The sequence below is a fragment of the Podarcis bocagei genome, assembly GCF_964188305.1.
Source record: "Podarcis bocagei genome assembly, chromosome: 3".
Classification (NCBI taxonomy): domain Eukaryota; kingdom Metazoa; phylum Chordata; class Lepidosauria; order Squamata; family Lacertidae; genus Podarcis; species Podarcis bocagei.
The window spans coordinates 14,768,368-14,788,727 of record NC_138127.1 but is presented as its reverse complement, the minus strand read 5'-3'; the positions used below and the strand labels follow the sequence as shown (position 1 = coordinate 14,788,727).

Genomic DNA, 20,360 nt, shown 5'->3' with positions numbered 1-20,360 from the left:
CGCTTAGTATCAGGGTTCAGTTTCAGTTTGTTCCTCACTTCCCCAGAGCACAGCCTGAACCCTACCTTGCCTCCAGTAAGGAACCTTGTCCCAACACCCGAGTCAGGCCTTGCCTTGATGCAGAGAGCACAGCTAATGGGAGAGAGACATCTACTACATCTTATGGCATCAGGTGCAGGCCAGGCTATGCGTGGAACATGCACGTCTCTCTCCTCTATTCTCAGCTGCCTCACTCTACCCAATAGTAGGGCTGGCCCTGTGTATCATACAGGTAATCTCCCCTCCCAGCAAGATTTCCCTTTCTCTTGGCTCCCATGCTGTTGCCTACACATTGGACTCAGTGCAAGAGCCCTCCTGGTGTGTTATTTGAGTGAACGGGCAACACATAAGGGGCAATAAGTCTGGACATTTAGTTCTGCCCCTGAGGTTGCACAGCTCCTCAATATCCCCTCCAGGGCTGAAGGATAGCTTCTGAAGAAGAAGCTTTTTCTATCAGTGAAATATTTAGAATCCTCAAACAGGGCCCTAAACCACACAGCGAGCAGGAATACAGGAATAGAAAATGCTCCTCAGTTCAGAAATTACTCAACATGTAATGGGTAAGAGGGAGATAAGCAACCACATGGCCTCACAGCTCTGAGTAATGTGTGAAGAGAATCTGATTCAGGTCTGCTCATAATACGGCTCCCCACCCCCCCACCCCCGTTTAAAGGATGTGCTTGCAACAGTGTATGCACTGATATACAGAACTACTAGAAAATATGACTGACAGTCTTAAAATCTAGGTGTTTGGATTGCTACTAAAGTCTGAGGCATTTTGTGTTCCATGTGGTTTGGTTCGTTCACTGTTGGTGTGGCGTGGACTATTACTTAGGAGTCTGCTGTGCATTTTGACCATAAGATACAGAAGTCTCCCATTTTTTCAAATTTTCTACCGAATCTCAGATTATTCTTTGCACACAACATTTCAACTTACTGTTAAAATTCCTATCAGTCACTCCCAGAAGTCTTCACACACACATTGAATATCTAAACATATTGGTATTATACTGCATTAAGCAAACCTACTGCCATCTTGAAGACAAATCCAATTCATGTTCTGGCCTGCTTGCTGTATATTTACACGGAAGACTGAAGTTCAAGGCTAACCAGGCCCCAGATGTTCTACAGATAGGATACGCCATTAAAAGTGCCTCTCCCCAAACTTTCTTGGCTTATTGGTTCTAATTTTTTTCAACTCACAAAGTACACTACAGTGTGTTGCTCTGGCAACTAAGGATGTTGCACTTGGCACACAACGCATTTGGCTTTAATTTGAATTCTTTATCAGCAAACAAATGCAGCATGCACTTCTACTACTTTAAAATATTTATATTGATTATGAAATCACTTTAAGGCCACAGTGGAAGATTTCCTCCCTCTTACGAAATAGAGTGGTATGCCTTCCTGCCCATTAGAGTGGCGGCACCTTTTTCCTACCTAATCTCCTATCTAATTTGTCTAAATAAGATGTAACTTGTTGTGAGTAGGAAGACTGTCAAACAATTTCTTGTGGATGGATAGACTCCAATTAGGATGCAAGACCACAACAATTAAAGAAGCCCCTATAATCTCATTTTATCTTAAGCACAGAGGTATGCACAGCTCCTGCTTTGGTCAATATTGTTGCTTTTTTTACACCCATCAGATGAATGTACTTTCAAACCTCTTAAGTTTGAAAAGCAAAGGCAAATCCCTGATCTTTTTATCGTGAGCCAAGGAAGAATGTTGCAAACTTGTGTATTTGTCTGCCTTATTTTCCAGCCTTTGATGTCTAAAATAGGACAGTGTGAAACTGCAGGAATGTGTGTGTGTGTGTGTGTATGTGTTTCAAACTTTCAACTATGCTTTAATTTGTGTCCTGGTTTTCTGAAATAAATATTTCCCCCCAGTATTTATTTATTTTTAAATTTGGCCCAGAGTTATTCAGAACTGAGATTCCTGCAAAGTCTTCTGTTGCTTGTATACATTTGCCTTTTGAGCTACCATATTTTTCGCTCTATAAGACGCACCAGACCATAAGACACACCTAGTTTTTGGAAGAGGAAAACAAGAAAAAAAACCATTCTGAATCCCATAAGCCAGGACAGCAAGCGGGATTGCTGAGCAGCAATCCCGCTTGCTGTCCTGGCTTATGGGATAGCTGCGCGCAGCCTCTCCCGGGCAGGGGATGAAGGCTCCCCTTGCCCGGGAGAGGCTGTGTGCAGCTAAGGCTCCCCCAAGAGCCGCGCTCCCTTTAAAGAGCGTGCGGAGTCTGTGTGCGGCTCTTGGGGACTTTTCCCCGAGGAGGGAGAAGGGCAGCCCTTTTCCATCCTCGGGGAAAAGCCCTGAAGAGCCCCACACATGCTCCATGTGGCTCTTTAAAGGGAGCGCTGAGCAGAGCCTCCTGCCTGCATTTGCTCCATAAGACACACACACACATTTCCCCTTACTTTTTAGAAGGGGGAAAGTGTGTCTTATAGAGTGAAAAATACGGTACTTATGTATTATTTCCAATATGATAGAGAAAAAGGGTCGCGGCTCAAGTGGTTTGGAAAGCCACGTAGAGTAACTGAGGAACATGTGCATAGAACCCTAGCGTTATTTCTTAAAGCTACTTTAATTAAAATAAAGTATATTATAACTGGAGTGAAGCAGTTAGAACTGAGTGGTCAAGTAAATTTGGTTACTCATACTCTTGTGTGTTTAAAAGTCACACGATAGTGGTTCTATGACTGGTGAGTCTGTTGGTCAACCAGAATGGTCCCCAACACCATCATAGTCATTTGAAGTCACAACGTGGGGGAGAATGTGTTTTCCTCAGTACAATTCATTTGTAAGGAAGTTTCAAATGCCCCAACTCCCATTAGCCCCCAGCCAGGACGGTCAATGGTCAGTGATGAATGGAGTTTTAATCCAGCAAAATCTGAATAACCACAGGTTTCCTACCCTGCCTCTATTGACTGGGAAGGTGCCCGTTTTTGTCTAGACAACAAAGTATTCTGTTTGTTAGACATCAGAGATCACAGAATTGTAGAGTTGGAAGGGACCACAAGGGCCATCTAGCAGCCCAACCCCCTGTGATGCAGGAATCTTTTGCCCAACGTGGGGCTTGGACACAAGACCCTGAGATTAAGAGTCTTCTGCTCTACCAACTGAGCTATCCCACGTTTGGCTTCCTGTAAGACTGATAGGCCTCATTATTCCAATTATGAGTAATACGTAATATTTTAGCTGGAACTACCTGCCCTAGATAGTGCACTCTGGGGGAATTAATGCACTTCCCCTATGAAAAAGCTACTTAGTTTTCAGACATGAATGCCGCAGCACTAATGAATTCAGAGATCACAAAGAAGCACGTTCAGCCAAAATTAGTAGGCACCTGAAGGTTCCATGTCCCATGTGTAGCAATCAATCAATAGTTCTCCGTCCCATTACTTTTTAGAGTTTGCTTTTTTCTTTACTCTTGGAAGGAGGGGAGGAAAGCATTCCACCCCCATTAATATTCTTTCACAATTTTTTCTTTCGCTTTTTCTCTGTAGTATGGAAGATGACAACTAGAGGAAGACTTTGGACTACATCAATCAAAGCAAGCAAGCACATGTAAAATCAATATGCCAACAGAGATTTGCAATTAGCAATAAGCTGCTAGAGTGAAGATCATTTGTTGTCTTGCACATTTGTTCGATTGCAAACAGGGAGAATACCGAAAAATCCAGAATTTACTTAAAACATGCAATGCTCATTGAAGTTTAATTGATGGGTTTCTGCATGCAAAAGCCTTTTTGCATTGGTAAAGAATTTATAGCTCAGCCACCAGGGGTAGCCAACATTACCTTACTAATACGGTCAACCTGAGCAAGAGATAAATGACATCTTGCCAGCAGAAATTAACTCTACTGAGGGTTAAGCTCCCTCGCTTCTCATTGCCTCATATGCCCTAAAGGTATATATATATTTGACTCAAGATGAAGTATTATTAAATATCAGAAACTTAAAAGCTTGCTGAATAACAACAAAATAATTGATCTTTCAATCCAGTAACGAAAAACAATTCCAATTACTACAAATTAACACCCATAATACATCACAACTTCCCAGAACATTCAAAATCTTCTTTCTTAAGGAATTAATATTTTCCGCAAGCTAGTTTTCAGATGGAATTCTATAATCAGTTATATAGCAGAAACCCAAACTGGTTTCAGTGGGAGTAAGTGAACAGAGCAGAATGCAAGGCTTTTATTTATAGCCTTTGCAAAATTAAGCAAGATCATAGGGATATAAAAAACACATTAAGCAGACCCTAACTCTACTTACCTGGGAGTAAATTGAATTCAATTCAACTTGCTCCCGAGCACACATGCTTACAAATGCACTTTGAGGCTACAAAGCCAATACACATTCACCTGGGAGTAAGCCTCATTGAAATTATTTGGTCTTATTCCTAAGTGGACATGCATAGGACTGCACGATCACAAAGAGTTTCTCAGAGTATTCCAAAATTAGAAAATTACAACAGGATTTAATGGGGTGGGGGGTGGGGAAGGATGGGCAATATAACCACAGATTCTCTCCCAAAATAGGTACTTTCCAGATTTGTTGGGCTATAATCAGCAAGTGTTTCCCTTGCTGGAAAGAACTGACACTAAACTATTTTCTCCTTTAACTGACTTTGCTTTGGGATAAATCATCTTATTTTAGCAAGTAAATTACAAATCCATAAGCAATGCTCTGAGATCTTCTGTCACATTAAACTCAAATGGTTACTTTCTTGCAGTTAAAAACAATTTTCAAAGTACTGAAAATGCTCATCAGCATCACATTAATAGGAGTCAAATACTTCTAACTAGCATTTCTGCTTCTGCCAGAAAAGAAATGTGACGCAAACTAATTTCTTTCTTATAGCTCAGGTCTACTTCTCTGGAACATTCCCTTTCCACTGAATCATGTACCCCTTGAGAGAAGAGGACTCCGTCATTCTTAAATTTGCTTGTATGAGATGCACAGAAGCACCACAACCACTAAGTGCAAAAGGCAACTGACATACTGAATTATCAACACACTAAAATTGAGAATCTCAGGGTCCTCTTCATGTCTCTCCTGTAAAAGAATTGTTTAGTGCCAGTTATACTATACAAAACTCACACGTGACAGGGACCCTTCCCCCGGAAGACTTCACAATCTACATCAAGACTGGAACTAGACCAAGATCTGAGAATTTATGAGGAACAGGCCCCATGAGGAGGGACATCCAGACAACTGAGGGGCAGGTGGGACAAGCCTAGGTTGGATTTTCCCTGATAAAAGGAGGATGTTGACTACTCAGTCAGTTAAACCTTTTTTGGATTGACTTGTACCCAGACAGTCTGGAGCTTGCAAAAGCACATATATATGTGTGTGTGCAACAGGCATGGGTCAGTCATACAAGCCAGAAAGCAGTTCTCAAAGACCAGTAGGCAGGGCACTTCAATGTCATAGCAGATTAACTGTTGTCACGGCTTTTCTTTTTTAGTGGCAGCAGGAAGCACTGACGGGACATTGGCAAGAACCCATGCAAGGCAAGCTTTATCACAATAATGGTTTACAGAACATTCCCTGTGCTCCCAACACTATAGCTTAATTTCAAACACTGGAAGGTTCGAGCTCAAGATGGCGCCTTAACTTGCAGAATGTGTTGCTCATGTAAGGACTGGACTAGTGAGCTGCCCAGTCCCTTTCATTGCAAGAAGCATTTGCACTGCCTGACATGCCCATTGGAAGCTTTTCTGTTGCTGCTGCCAATATTTCATGAACACATATTATGCATAACAATGCTATAAACACAGACTTGCCAGCAGGCTCCACTGATCTGAGCAGGACTTAATACTGAGTAAAATTACTCAATTACTGATGGATTTTTTTCTCTTTTTTTAATGATGTGAAGCACCGTGGCACTTTTTTGTGTGTGTAAGTAAAAAGCTGCATAGAAATCATTTAAAACAAACAAACAAGTCTTGATGGCTGTGATCCTAAGTACAGATACATTCAAAAAGTTTCCACTGAAATTAGTGCTACTTATAAGAAGCAGATGGGTTTAAGCTAGAGATATATATCCTCAAGAGAGATGCAAAGTCATCTAGCTGTTATGCGAACTCACAAGGAGAGGAGAGTGTTATTTCAGATGCTGACAGGTTACATTTTGCTGCTTATTCTGTCGTTAAATCTGTTTGTATGGAAAGTTGTTTGAAAAGGACAAGTGGATTCTTTTACACGTCATTCCCTAAGAAACTCCAAATGTCAAAGATGTTTTCAGAAGCTCAAGTATGTTGTCTCCATAAACTATCTAGCCAATTCTACCAGAAACAGTTTACAAGGGTTCACTGAAATTTCCTTAGCAAACCCTAGATTTATAACTGTCTCTCTTATCACATCTGGAAGAAGTCAGATCTGTGTTTTGTGTTTTAAGAGGAAGGGGGGAACAAGAGGTTTTGACAAGACAGTTTGGAAAACAGCAGCTAGGAGTCTTTGTTTTGAAGTTAGTAGCAGCTTAATATTTATGCATTTGTACATTGACCAGTCAAATATTAACTACCCTTAACACAAGCCTTGTGGGTACTGAATAACTTTAATGCTAGTATTCTTTTGCGGCATGGGACAGCTTGCATGCTCACAGTCACAAAAAGACCACACATTTCTATTTCCTACAGCCCAAAGCAAAGGACTGTCGCCTTTCAGAAAGCAGGGGATGGGGTAGAGAAAGTGCCTCCAAGTACTGGCGTCTACAAGGGGTGGGGAACCTATATGCCTCTCCAACTTGCTCCAGCCAGCACGGTCAACGGTCAGGAGTGATGGGAGTTGTAGTCCCAAAATCATCGGGAGGGCCACATGTTCCCCCCCACCCCACCCCGGGTGCAGGACGAAGTTGGAAGAGCCGTTCGTCTCCCTAGTGAACCAAATCTCTCTCTCAGGAAAGAGAGAAATGTAGGAGTTTGCCTCAACAACCACGAATCACGAAGCGGCAGCCAAAAACACCACAGCGTTGTTGCAAAATGAACTGAAACCAAGCACACACCGGGGTGGGGGGGGTGGAATAAAAGCTGCTCCCAGGAATCCTGGGGAAGGCAGGCTGAGAAGGATGTAAACCTCTTTTCTCCCCGAACTGGCCACATTAATTCAAGTTGGCCCAGAGGCTTGTGAGAACACACCTCGCTCCATAGCGGTCAACCCCGCCTCGTCTTACGAGTCTGGGCATCTCTCCTTTTTTTTTGCGCGAGGATACCTGCAAAAATGCAATGCCTCCGGTTCGAGTCCCGTGACATGGCTGCGAAACCAAGGAAAGTTCCCCACTCGGTGCAAAGAGTCGCCTCGGCGTGGCGAGGGAGAGGCTGGTCCAGAAAACAACCGAGCCGAGAGAGGACGAAGACCCCGCCAGCCCGCTCCAAAGCCCCCTTACCGGACTCGCGGCTGCTGCGCGCTCTTCGCAGGGCGCGGTGGGGCCCCGAGACCGACCGGGAAGATGGGAGCTGCTGGCGACGGGCGAGTCCGCCTTTCGCTCGCTGGCTGGCTTGTGCTCCCTCGCAGCTGCAGCCGCGCCTCGGCGTCGGCGAGGAAGGGAGCCGAGCGAGGGAGAGCGGGAAGGGCGAGGAGGCAGCGGCGGCGGCGGCAGCCGATGCAGCCTGAAAGGAAACGAGCGGCCGAGCCAGCCAAGTGAAGGGAGGGGAGGAGGAAGCGGAGGAAGATAGAGAGAAAGAAAAGTGCGTCTGAGAGACAGAAGTTGCCAGGCGCGTAAAAAGGACCGTGCGCCCAGCAGCGCTCACTTCCCCATAGCGCGCACAGCCAAGCACTACCGCGCGCCGAGCCCTCGGGAGCCGCTCGCAGCCTCCGCGCTGGTTTACGCCCGACGGGGAAAAGAAGCCGCGCTCATATTGGATTAGGGGGCGGACCACGCGCGGCCCGGGAGGGGTAGCGGCTTAGCAAGGCGGCTCTCGGCTCCCGCGCGCCGGCTCCGCGTCGCCTTTTCCTCACCTGCCCTCCGTGTCTCCTCCGCCGCGGGAGGGCTCGCCTGCAGGGACGGGGCAGCGCGGCTCTGCCAAGCGGCCGGGCTGGGGCTCGGAGCGAGTTGGCGCCTCCCGCTGCTGCGCCGCGCTTGGTATCGCCCTCCACGCCCCGCAGATACCACGCTGCCCAGCCCGACGGCGGGGAGGAAGTTGCGAGGAAGTCCCGAGAAAAACAAAAGTGACTCGCTGCCGCCGCTCGAGTGGAAGGGCGGAGGGGAGTTGGTGCGCCGCCGCTGCCCGCGTGGGAAAACAAATGTGCAAGGAAGCGGCCGGGCAGGGGCGGAGGGGGCGGCAGCGTGAGCTCGGCTCGCGCCCAGGAAGAAGCCCGGCTGCTTTCGACTCCGTGCAGAGGCAGCTGCGTTGCCTCGGAGTCCCAGCGCAAACGGCCGTAGCTTCCCCGCTCGTTAAGGTTGCCAGCTGGATAGCTCAGTTGGTTAGAGCACAGCACAGTGGTGATAGCGCCGAGGTTGCAGGTTTGGTCTCGTATTATGGGATAGCCGCTTACTCCTGCATTGCAGGGGTCGGACTGGATGATCCTTAGGGTCCCTTCCAGCTCTACTGTCCTATGTCAGTGCATGCCCTGTTACCCCTGAATCCTTATTAATGATGCTTCTTTATTGAGCTGTGCCCGATCTGTGTAAGGACGGCGGTTTCAAGTTAACATTCTGCAAGGCAAATTAAAACAGAAACGGTTCTGCAGTGCAGCAATAGCGGTTAGCCTTTCTATTGCAGCTCACGTGCAACATCACACCCTCAGTTGTTGATAAGGATGGGAAATCTGTTGTCGTCATTCCTTCCCCCCCCTCCATGTTTTTAACGCTCCACTCGCATCAGTTCCAGCTACCAGGGCCAGAGGTCAAGAATGATGGGAGCTGTAGTAGTCTAACACCATCTGCAGGGCACCAGGTTGAGGAAGGTACCACAGGCAATGACACATATAGTGGATGAGGTTTGTTCCCCATCCCTGGTTTACATGTTTACTTCCCACTCCATTCCACCGTGTTTCACCTTCCAGTCCAATACGCTGCGATACAGGGATCCTGTCCACAGCCATCTCTGTGTGGACTCCAACCACCAACCTTCTGGTTAACAGTCAGATGCACTGACCTATTTTGCCACTGTAGCGGTATTTCTTCCCACCCAGTTTAATCCCTAGATTTACAACTTCCCTGGGGAAAATCTCATAAATTAAAAAACCCCAAAACCTGTTGCCAACCACTTGCCTGTGGTATCCAGACTTTCCTTAAAATATGAAGCTCCTGTCCAAAAGCTCTCTTAAGTTTAGCTGAGGATCAGAACTCAGATCTCCCTAGTTGTTAAGCAATACCCTATGGGGCTTCCAGAAGGGGGCTTAATATTGTAAAGGGTTGGTCAGATATTGAAAATGGGTGGTTGGCAACAGGTCTTTTTCTCAACTTAGGGTGCTTCCAGGCTGTCACTCTTTTTGAATGGGATTTGATAATATACTGGCAGAGTCAGGTTTTGCAGTTGTAGTTGATTGGGAGGTCTCGCGCAACGAACTGGCTTTCTCGACAGATCAGACTTGTTATAACTGCACTAGAAAGTGTGAGGTAATACCTGCTTTTACACATTATCCTGCAAACAAATCAGAAGGAATTAAATAGCCACAGTATTTAAACTCCCTGCAAACAAATCAGAATGAATAAACAGGTTACCTGGAAGCACCCCTAACTGTATTTTTCCTGGAAAGGGTAAATCTGAATTAAATTATGGGGGCAGGCAGGCTGGCAATTTGAGGCTAAGAACACTGAATCAAAGACCTTACCGTCTGACTGCATAAATCAGAGATCTGCACTAGCTGACAGTTTGTTACAGGACCAAATTTAAGGTGTTACTATTAGTATATAAAAGCCCTCAACAGCTTGGAACTAGTTTACTTGAAGGATCACCATACTGTATAGATAGATAAATATATAGATATATAGATGATATAGATATACAGTGGTGCCCCGCAAGACGAATGCCTCGCAAGACGAAAAACTCGCTAGACGAAAGGGTTTTTCGGTTTTGCGTTGCTTCGCTAGACGAATTTCCCTATGGGCTTGCTTCGCAAGACGAAAACGTCTTGCGATTTTTTCTTAAAGCCGCTTGAAGGGGCGCAGTTGCGACGGACCGAGCTTCGCAAGACGAAAAACATTGCAAGACGAAAAGACTCGCGGAACGAATTATTTTCGTCTTGCGAGGCACCACTGTAGATGATACAGATATAGATATAGATCTGCTTGACTAGTTCAGTCACTGGAGCCAGCATATCTTTAGGCACCAGGCAAAAATGTTTCTCTTATCACCCTGAGGAACCCAACATTGAAGGTGCCGTGAGGCTGCAGAGCACCCCCCCAAGCATCACCCTTTGGAAATGTCCATCCAGGTAGGACTGGAACCTCCACAAAGCAGTAACTTTAGGGGTGGACACCAGAAGGACACCTCAGGCAGTAGTATCAAAAGCTGCTGAGAGGTCAAGGAGAATTAACAGTGACACATTTCCTCTGTCTCCCGCTCACATACTAGCGGACACTGGTGGTGCTGTGGGTTAAACCACTGAGCCTCTTGGGCTTGCCAATTGGAAGGTTTGTGGTTCGAATCCTGGCAACAGAGTGAGCTCCTATTTCTCTGTCTCAGCTTCTGCCAACCTAGCAGTTCGAAAGCATGTCAGTTCAAGTAGATAAATAAGTACCGCTGCAGCAGGAAGGTAAACAGTGTTTCTGTGCGCTCTGGTTTCCATCATGGTGTCCTTTGCACCAGAAGCGGTTTAGTCATGCTGGCCACACGACCTGGAAAGCTGTCTGTGGACAAATGCTGGCTCTCTTGGCCTGAAAGCGAGATGAGTGCCGCAACCCCATAGTCGCCTTTGAATGGACTCAAAAGTCCAGGGTCATTTACCTTTTAGCTTTACCTACTAGCAAATTCACATTGCTTAATTAAAGTGGATTTTGTGCGCCTGTATAACAGACCCACTCTCCCCCCATCAAAATCAGACTTTTTGCAGTAAGGAAAGTGACGGGAAAGTGTGGGATAACAATTGCTTGATACGTCATATAGCTCCCCTGCAAACAAATCAGAATAAATGTTCACTAAACAGGTAATATTGTCTAACCTTCCCACAAACTTGTGCAGATGATGAATGCTCAATAAACAGGTTGTCTACAAGCTACCTCAGCCTCATAGACGCAGGCTTGTTGTGAAGGCCTGCATGCTTCCTTGCCGCACAGCCCTCAGTTGTGCTTTGGAATTGCAATAATCTTGTAAGGCAGGTCAGTAGCAGTCCTCTCTCTACTTATCTAGGAAGCAGCACTCAGAAAGAAATATGGTATGATTTGTGCCCCTTCACCCTGCACACATTGCTGGCTCTTCTCTTTGGCAGCACAACCTACAATTTATTATAGCTGTTGTATGGACAGAAAGATAACTTGAGGAGACTTTGCACAGGTCTGCGGGGCTTCGGGTGCACCTTGAAATATAAGGCATGAAATCATCTAATGAAACTTCTGTCAGAAACAAATTTTATATAAAACCTGACATTTGTTAAGACCACTTCTGAGAAGGGGATGTTTGCTTTCCGTTCTTTATATGCACCCCAATAATCCCAGTCTCAGAAAAATTTCTTGTGCAAAAACTTTTTGTACAAATCCTATACTAGTGGCACTCAGAGTAGACCCAACGAAGTTAATAGGCACGACTAAGGTTAATGCAATTCTTAAAAATTAGCTGAATGCAACCCTTAATTGAAAAGTGTCTTCTTGCAATTTAATGCCCTCTTGCAAAATAATTTAGCATGTGGAGCATACATGCGACTATCAAAGAATCACTGGAGAGAATAATTTTCAAACTACACAAGCCAAACATCTGCACTATTCCTCATTTTCTAAAATTAGAGCAATCTAAACTGTTGTATATAATCAAGAGCACTCAGTACTAATATTGTGATTATTTGGCAGAAGTAGCTATAGCTAAGAGCTGATCCTAGGAATTATGCCAAGACCAATCTTGAAAAGGAGAACCATTTGGCTGTATACCATCAAGAGCCAGGGCAGAGGAAGGGGGAAAATGGAGGTTATGGAGCCTGGTTTGATTTTAATGAATTTCTAGGTTCTTTATTGTGTAACCATCAGAATTATTTTTTGAAAGTGTAGAAAACAGAGATACCAGAAATGAAGCCTAATGCTATGGAGTAAGCTCCACTGACCCCATTAGGGCTTATTTTAAAATAAGTATACACCAAATCGGAGGAAAGTCATGTATTTAAAAGGGAAGATCATTATATAACCTTATTGTAGTAGCTACAGAGAAAAGAAACTGGCCACCTTCTCTAAGTTTTGTTCCAATACCTTCTTGTTATATTTCTTCTAGAGTTGTGAGTTGAAGCTGTTGGCAAGCCAGGATAAGATCTGACAGATTAGCCAGCAGGGACCTCTCCATGAATGGCTGTTTGCCCGTGTGTTTCCCAACAATGGTAATATTAATAGAATTTTGTTGTATGAACAAATGAGGTTGGATTTAGTCACTAGAAGAGCATGCTTTTCAGTTAAAGGCTCCTGGATCTATTGCTTGTTCTTCTTGTTATTAGTAATGTAAAATGTATGTCTTTTGGCTTTTCCTTCTTGTTTGATCCTGCCATGTCCTTTTCTGAATTCTTACAGAACAGGGAAAGATACACACACACACACACACACACACACACACACACGCTAGTTGATGGGTGCATAGAAAAGGGATTTCTTCTTGAATCCATAGATGGTGATCCATCACACCCACATGTTGCATGCATTGATCATGTGTCAACCCCTGTTTCCATAGTAAACACTGTAAAGTCTGAAGTGGAAGTGCATGTGTTCATGGGGCGACACATGGCATGAACCACAGATATAGAAGAGTTACACATAATCCAGTTTCTGTTTGAGCATTGCTATATAGAGTGCAGGAAATAATATGTTTTGGGGAGCCCCTCTAATTCCAAATCTCTAAAACGTCCTGCCCCTTTTACAGTGGTACCTCAGGTTAAGTACTTAATTTGTTCCGGAGGTACGTTCTTAACCTGAAACTGTTCTTAACGTGAAGCACCACTTTAGCTAGTGGGGCCTCCTGCTGCCATCGCGTGGCCAGAGCACGATTTCTGTTCTCATCCTGAAGCAAAGTTCTTAACCCGAGGAACTATTTCTGGGTTAGCGGAGCCTGTAACCTGAAGCGTATGTAACCTGAGGTACCGCTGTATTTGACTGACCAGCTAATTCAGTTGCGAACTGAAGGAGTCACCATGGTTTAACTGAGCCAGCCACCTCTTTGTGTGCACTGGTCCATTGACTCCACTCATGTGAACCAACTGGTCCTCCTATATTCACCAAAATAATTACAGTGCAGCAGTCATCCTAAGCAGGCTTCATTTAAATGAGAGAGACAAGCTGCTTCTTAAGAAATGTGCAGTATACGTAAAAACATACATGTATTTTCAAGCACGTGTATTGTACATTATTTGGCAACTGGTGTAGATTGTGGTTTCCTGCCAAATGTACAGTTAGCAGAAGACCTGGGTTTTGACCTCAAAAAGAATGAAATGGGTTTTTTTTGGGGGGGGGTTGCCACTTTTTAATCACATCTTCACTACTACCGTCTGATCAAATTCTGCAATGATCATTCTTCCTACTTTCAGATTACTCATGCAAAATTCTTAAAGGAAGATACTCTGGGGGATTTGAAATGCATGCCAATCAGCATCAACCCATTTTTAGTGCAATGAAGTCAAAAGCATTCATCTTTAATGGTGGTGTTTGGGGAAATCTCAAGGAAGTCTGTCCTAAAAGCACCATTTTCTTCTGCAGGACAATATTTTCCTGAAATAATAGAACTAGATGAGTATTCAGTGTAAATTAACAAAATGCCTGACATTTGTTGCTGGCAGATGCTGATACTTGAACCTTTGCCCATTTCAGTTCGGCTCTTCAGCACTTCCTGATCCCTCCGGATTGCTAACCTGGGCTTAGAGTGTACATAAATAGGTCTTTGGGATGCTAGTTGCATATGTGGATTTTTTGATCAGACAGCAAATGTTAGTTTAGTGCAAGAAGAATTGGTGTCTAGCTGTAGTTTATCAGTTAAGCTAAAGGCAGGTGGGATTTCTGAAAAATTATTTGTTTGACAGCAGATGAGAAACAGCTAATGGGACTTTCATTTTTATTTCCCTTCAGCTCAAAATTTCCATCTGCAAGCAGAGACAAGCATGTTGTTTGGATGTAAATTCCACTGAAATGAATGGGGCTTGCTTACAATTGAATATGTTTAAGATCTGGTTACAGGAGCAGATGTGTTGTGTTTATTTCTCCTCCCCCAGAAAACCAGCTGCTTCTCATGGCAAGTTAAATATGCATGATAGTGAATTAGTTAACGGTAGAGTCTCAATGGGTCTTATTATCGTATCATACCTGAAGCACATCTCTACAAACTCCCAAAGATTCTGTGAGGATTCACCAAATGTTAACAGATCCATGTTAAGCTGTAATGTTTTTAGTTAACTCCACATTATCCACAACGTAAAAGATTGTCAGAAAATACAGTGTTCGTGGTAATGCTTTATAGTGCACAGTTGCCTTCCTGAGAATGTCTGCCTGCCTCATTTCCCTTCCCAAGTTCTCAGAATAGCCACCGTTGTGTATTTTTTCATGCACCCAGCATGACACACGTGAGATACAGACTTGCACAGCTAGACAAAGAAAATAGGTTGCATTTCAGTCCCGACTTTTGTGTGAAAGTGCCCCAGGGGACACTGTCATGCGGAAGTATGAATATATGATAAGACCAAGCCATAAAGTTGCTCACAAAAAAGAAAAAGAAAAATGCTTTTCAGTTCAGTGATAAGAAATTGTGACAGTATCGGAAATAGAAAGTATGCCCATCCCTAAGGGCTTTCGTAAGATAACACAACAAACACATTCTGATAAAAAACCATCAGTGCTGAGTAATGCTTGATGTTGCCATTCCAATTCACTCATAAGCCAGTCTGAAAACAAAATAGCATGGCTGGGCTCCATTCTCCAATTTGTAGGTATAAACTTGGGCTAACCTGAAATCATGAGTATCTGCAGGGGGAATGGGCAACAGAGGGCAACTGCTCTGCCTCACTGGAATCATATATAAACACAGAGATACACTACGGTTACCAGATTTTTTTCAATGAATCCGGGGACCCCCCCTTTTTTTTTTTTGAAGCTGAGTAGCAACAGGGAGTCAGTAGTGGGGATGGTGAGGCAAAAGACCCTGGGCCCAAGCACACATGCATATTGTATAAAGGTGCAAAGCCCTTCTTTCGCAACGGCGCACCGCTCACCCATGACTCCCAAGCCTTCCCCGATCTTCTGCCCAATTCCCCCTTTGTTTTGACAGATCGGGGGACGCTCAGGAGTCACGGGCAGGCGGCCGTTGCACAGGAGGGGTGCAAGGCTCACGGTTTCTCTGCCAAGCAAGGTGCAAAGCCTTCTTTCACACCCTGTGAAACATAAATGCACAGAGTTTTTTAAAAACTGGGCAACAGCCACCCGCCCGCAACTCCCGAGCCTCCCCTGTTCAGTCAAAACAAAGGAGGCAGGGGGAGGAGATCTGTACCGCCAGATGTCCCCTCACCAGAAGTTCCGGCAAGGAAAAATGGCAGGCGCCACAGCAGTGAGCATCTCCTGAAGCCAGCCAGAGCCAACTGCGCTACCAGGCTGGCTCTGGGCTGCTGAGACTGCCGCTGCCACATTTCCCAGGGACAGATTTGCAAATCTGGGGACATTCCGGGGACGGAATTTGTCCAGGGACAGATTTGCAAATCCAGGGACTGTCCCCGGGAACCGGGGACATCTGGTAATCCTAAAATACACACACTCACAGCCAGCCAACAAGAGGTTTAGAGTGAGCTCAGACCACTTCTATTGAGAGCGGGTGCCAGACAGGCTCGGCACTTTTCTGGAGAAAAGCCTTCCTGGGCCAGCAAGGAGCTGAGATGTAAGCCACTGCTTGTGATCTAATGATGCTGCTTCTGCAAATGTTCAAATGATATAAGCAAAGGAGTTGTGCTGGCTCTGGGTGATCAGGTGAGGAGCTTCAAGCTGCTGGAGGACCAGCCCTGCTTTATGAGGGGCGGGTGAGTGTTGGCCAAGAGTAGAAGCCAAAAGTAACCCAGCAGAAGAAGAGAAATCAAAAGTGCCGATGAGGCTCTCAGGAAATGGGTAGCGAAAATCCTTTTTGCTGAGCAGCAGAAGCTTATTGCTTCTGTTTTGAATGGTTGGAAGAAAGGCACAAAGGTGATATGTATAAGGTTGCTAGAGAAAGCAAAGAAGCAGAACTGTTTTTATTTGCTTAGCTGTGGATGTTTTCAACTACTTCAGAACTCCTGCCTTCCAAATTATTTCTGTCAAGTCACACGTCTGAAATGGCTGCCAGGTGGCAAACTGGGTTAGCCGTATGTTTTTTGTCCCAAGGCTTGGGTTTGGAGGGTGCTTTTCCAGAGTAATCTTCGCAGGAGGCAGCTTCCTCTTTCTTTCTCTTCTAAATCATTTCATAAAAAGATGCCACCAGGGCGGTAGGGGGAAGATACCAGTTTTGGCCCCTTCTCCCTGAAATGGCTGCTCCTATTTCTGGAGGCCTTGAGGCCATGCCTACTTGGAGGGGTAACAGGAATCCATAACTAGCAGAAACCCAGTGCAGAAATGTGAGGTGGATGGAGGGGAGTAAACATCCTTAGCTTCAAGTATTGGTTGTTGTTGTTTTTTACGAGCTGAGTGACAAAATGCCTGGGATTTTTTGAGACCTGTTTATATGCTTTATGGCAATGACTGCTGGGCTTTATAGGGCAACTTAGCTTTTACAACATTTCTATGTGTGGCTCCTAAAGCGCGGAGAAGAAAATAAAGAGCCTGGCTAGATGCTGCTGTCTAGCTCCAGCTCCCTCCTCCTCCTCCTCCAACTGTCCTCCAACTGTTACCCCAAGGGTTTTCTGATGGGGATGAAGAAGAAGCGTTTGCAGTGGTCTTTCTCATTTTAACTTGTAACTTTTTTTAAAAAAGTGCTTATTGTTATAATAACCTTATGTTAACTACTTTGTGAGGTTTGCCTGCAAAGTAGCGTGTGAATACCATAAACAATCAAACGTGTAATGGAAAGTTAGGAGATATGAAGAGCCAAATATGTGAGGGCAGAGGAAATGCAAGGTACACAGAGATTAGGAAATTGAACTGAGCGCTGTGTGATATCTACTGGTTGTAGGCTGTGCCAATCTTTTTTTCGTTTTGACTTTCACTTCAAACGTGGCATATTTGGTGCAGCCCAACAAATTATGAGAAGAAATCCACAGCACTGAATATTTGCTTTGTTCCAATGCCAGTCGGTGCCCTTTTGCTTCCCTGGATCTTGTCATTTTTCATCTTCTTTTCCCTCATTGAGAGTTGTGGACCTTCTGGTCCATGACGTCAACTAGCCAGACAAAGCATTGTGACATCATCAGCAAAATAATTTGATTTCCTCCAGCCTAGAGGTGGATTTAGGGGAGCATGACTGGTTCACCCACACTGACTGGCACCAAGGCGAGACAGCGCAGCACAGGGTTACATATAGTTTCATATAGTAGTTTCATATAGTTGGAGATACTGCATCCCTTACAGCCTAATAGAAAGGTAGAAAAAGAATAAAGAATCCCTTCAAATTCAGTCCTGGGATTCTCCAACACCATGGCAGAGACCTCCTCTGCCAGATCAGTCAGGGACTGACTCAGTATACCAACAAGATCTTGGTTCTGTCCCTGCTTCCCAACACCAAGTACAAACTCTTGAATTCAGCTTCCTGATGGATTGGCCTCCTGGTGAGAATGATGGAAATTTTATGGATCACTGTTGTAACCTGTCCTTCTGACCTTGACTGCTGCTGCACTGAATACTCAGGTGGGTACAACTGGGAAGGTCTGAAACCCCAGGTCTCAATAGTACACACCAGGCCAGCCACTTCACCCACAATCAAACTAAACTGGTTGCATTGCTGTGTTTATGAATTACCGCATTTGTCGCTCTATAAGATGCACCAGACCATAAGACGCGTCTAGTTTTTGGAGGAGGTAAACAAGAAAAACAATATTATGAATCCCAGAAGCCAGAACAGCAAGAGGGATTGCTGCACTGGCTTCTGGGATAGCCGCACAAAGCCTCTTCAGGGCAGTGGGATGAAGGCTCCCCCTGCCCTGAAGGGGCTAAGCCAGCTACGCAGCAATCCCTCTTGCTGTTCTGGCTTCTGGGATAGCTGCACAGCTTGCATTCGCTCCATAAGATGCACACACATTTCCCTTTACTTTTTAGGAGGGAAAAAGTGTGTCTTATAGAGCGAAAAATACGGTACTTAATCCGAGCAACCCTGAACACCCCGAATAAAATAAAGCATGCCAAAATCTCGAAAACATGTTGCAGTGTTATCTGTTTCAGCTGGCTTCCACACAGGATCAGGCAGGCAACAGACATCAGTTTCATTCACAGATGACTTGCCTTACCGTGTATCACACAAATATTAGAAAACATCAGGCCAGCTCATAGCTTATATGCAAATCTGCTGAAAGATCCCATTGTGTCATGAGTGATGCTAGGTATCACATTTAACATCAAATAATATTCACATAGCCTTGTGCCTTTTATGCACCGTCTATGGATTTCCCTCTGTTTGTGTTGGCTGACAAGCAAGAAGAAAAGAATAATAATAAAAAGTTGCTAGATGGGTATCTCCCAAATTCTAAGCTGTATTACTCTTTCATATTAAGTGCTTCATGACACCTGTTTTGTATCCATTTAATGAACATGGTACCAAAGTATCTGACTAGAATACAGACTCTGGTTATCTCTCCCATGTAAGCGTATCGTCACAGAATGCAATTTTGCTTGCATTCGGCAAAGATTCCACAGTGACAGCAAAAAGAAAAACCAACCGCGATAGAAAATAGTGTTATCTTTGAAATGAAAAATAAATATGAGGCGTGAAATAGATATTGTTCCAATTTGCCTTCCCAGCTAAGACTTACTGCATGACTTCCACCAGCTCACTTAACTGGTGTGTCACTAAAAATGGGATAGCAATCTTTCAGGCTGCAACCTTTGTATCTGCTTTCCTAGGCGTAAGCCTCACTGAACTCAAAGGGGCTTCCTCCTGAGTAGGCATGCATACAGTTGGACTGCCTGTAATTCACTAGGACCATAACCTGAAACTAATTTTGCAGAGGCCACTTTTGGGACAGGGTGACCAGTTTCCCCTTCTCATCAAAGGAACTGTAAAAATAAAAATAAACAAGTTCAGTTGGCCTGATGTTCATTCTGTCCACACACCACTTTTGTCTTCAAGTTGAATGTGGCTGTGTACACATCATACATTGGTAGCACATGGCTCCTCCCCCCCGCCCATCAAGAATCCTGTTTATTAAGAGTGCCTGGAATGGTAACTCTGTAGTCAATAAACCACAGTTCCCAGGGTTCTTTGAGGGAAGTCATGTGCTTTCAATGTATAGTGTGCATCCAGTTCCTCTGCTCCATTTGCAATTGTTGGCTCCTTTAATATTTAGTGTGACCAGGTTATTCTGAGCTTTGTAGGCTCGTATAATGCCCAGGCAGAAGTCCACTTTTACTTGAGCTCTGTTTGGCCTGAAACTGCTTTCCTGATAGCAAGATTAATTTCCTATTTATTATCAAAACAAGCAAAGAAAAGAAAAGAAAAGAGGAAGGGGGGGGGGAAACAGTCTGAAGCGATAAGATTCCAAGAAGCAAAGCATTTGGCAGAAAGAATTCCTTTGCTTGTTTTCACACAGATCCTGTTATGGCTGACTGATTCTCAGGTTGCATCATTTTTTTTATAACTGCGCAAGCATGAAGTAGCCATTTATACGTCAACCTTGCGAATAGGATAAAAATGTTTACTAGCTCAAATACCAGAGCGAGGGAGAGAGCGAGAACAATCCACTAGTGCCAAAGCAAACGCTCACACTTTTCACCCCCATTTTGCCCTGACCAGGAAGGTCTGCACCCTCAGCCCAATTCTAAAGCGTATCCCGTGCTCAAAATAGCACAGAAGTCCCACTGCTGTTTGTGTCACACACATGACCACCCACTTAGCTGTTCTCTCACCATCTTACATCATTGCTGCAGTCTTATTATCTCAGCTGCGGTCATTCTTTTTTCCACTGCCACATTCTACGCAGCTCTCGGTCACTTCTTGTAAGTCACACTCAGCCACTTTGGGTGCTTTCAGGCTGTTGCTATTTTCTGGTAAGAATTGGCCTCAGTAAATAACTCCTCA

General features: G+C 44.6%; 1 protein-coding gene and 1 long non-coding RNA gene across 2 annotated transcripts in view; one reads left to right on the top strand and one right to left on the bottom strand.

Moving 5' to 3' along the window:
- Positions 1–7,604, bottom strand: part of HPCAL1 (hippocalcin like 1) — a 76,139-nt gene extending 68,535 nt beyond the window's left edge. The window contains exon 1 of the mRNA XM_081189262.1: positions 7,451–7,604. The gene's annotated coding sequence lies outside the window, so the exon portion shown is untranslated. The remainder of the gene's footprint in view (positions 1–7,450) is intronic.
- A 2,674-nt stretch (positions 7,605–10,278) lies between these two features.
- Positions 10,279–15,666, top strand: LOC308584497. The gene is made up of 3 exons (XR_014006845.1): positions 10,279–12,525; positions 13,720–15,353; positions 15,528–15,666. It is a non-coding gene; the product is annotated as an uncharacterized lncRNA (long non-coding RNA).
- Positions 15,667–20,360: the final 4,694 nt, after the last annotated feature.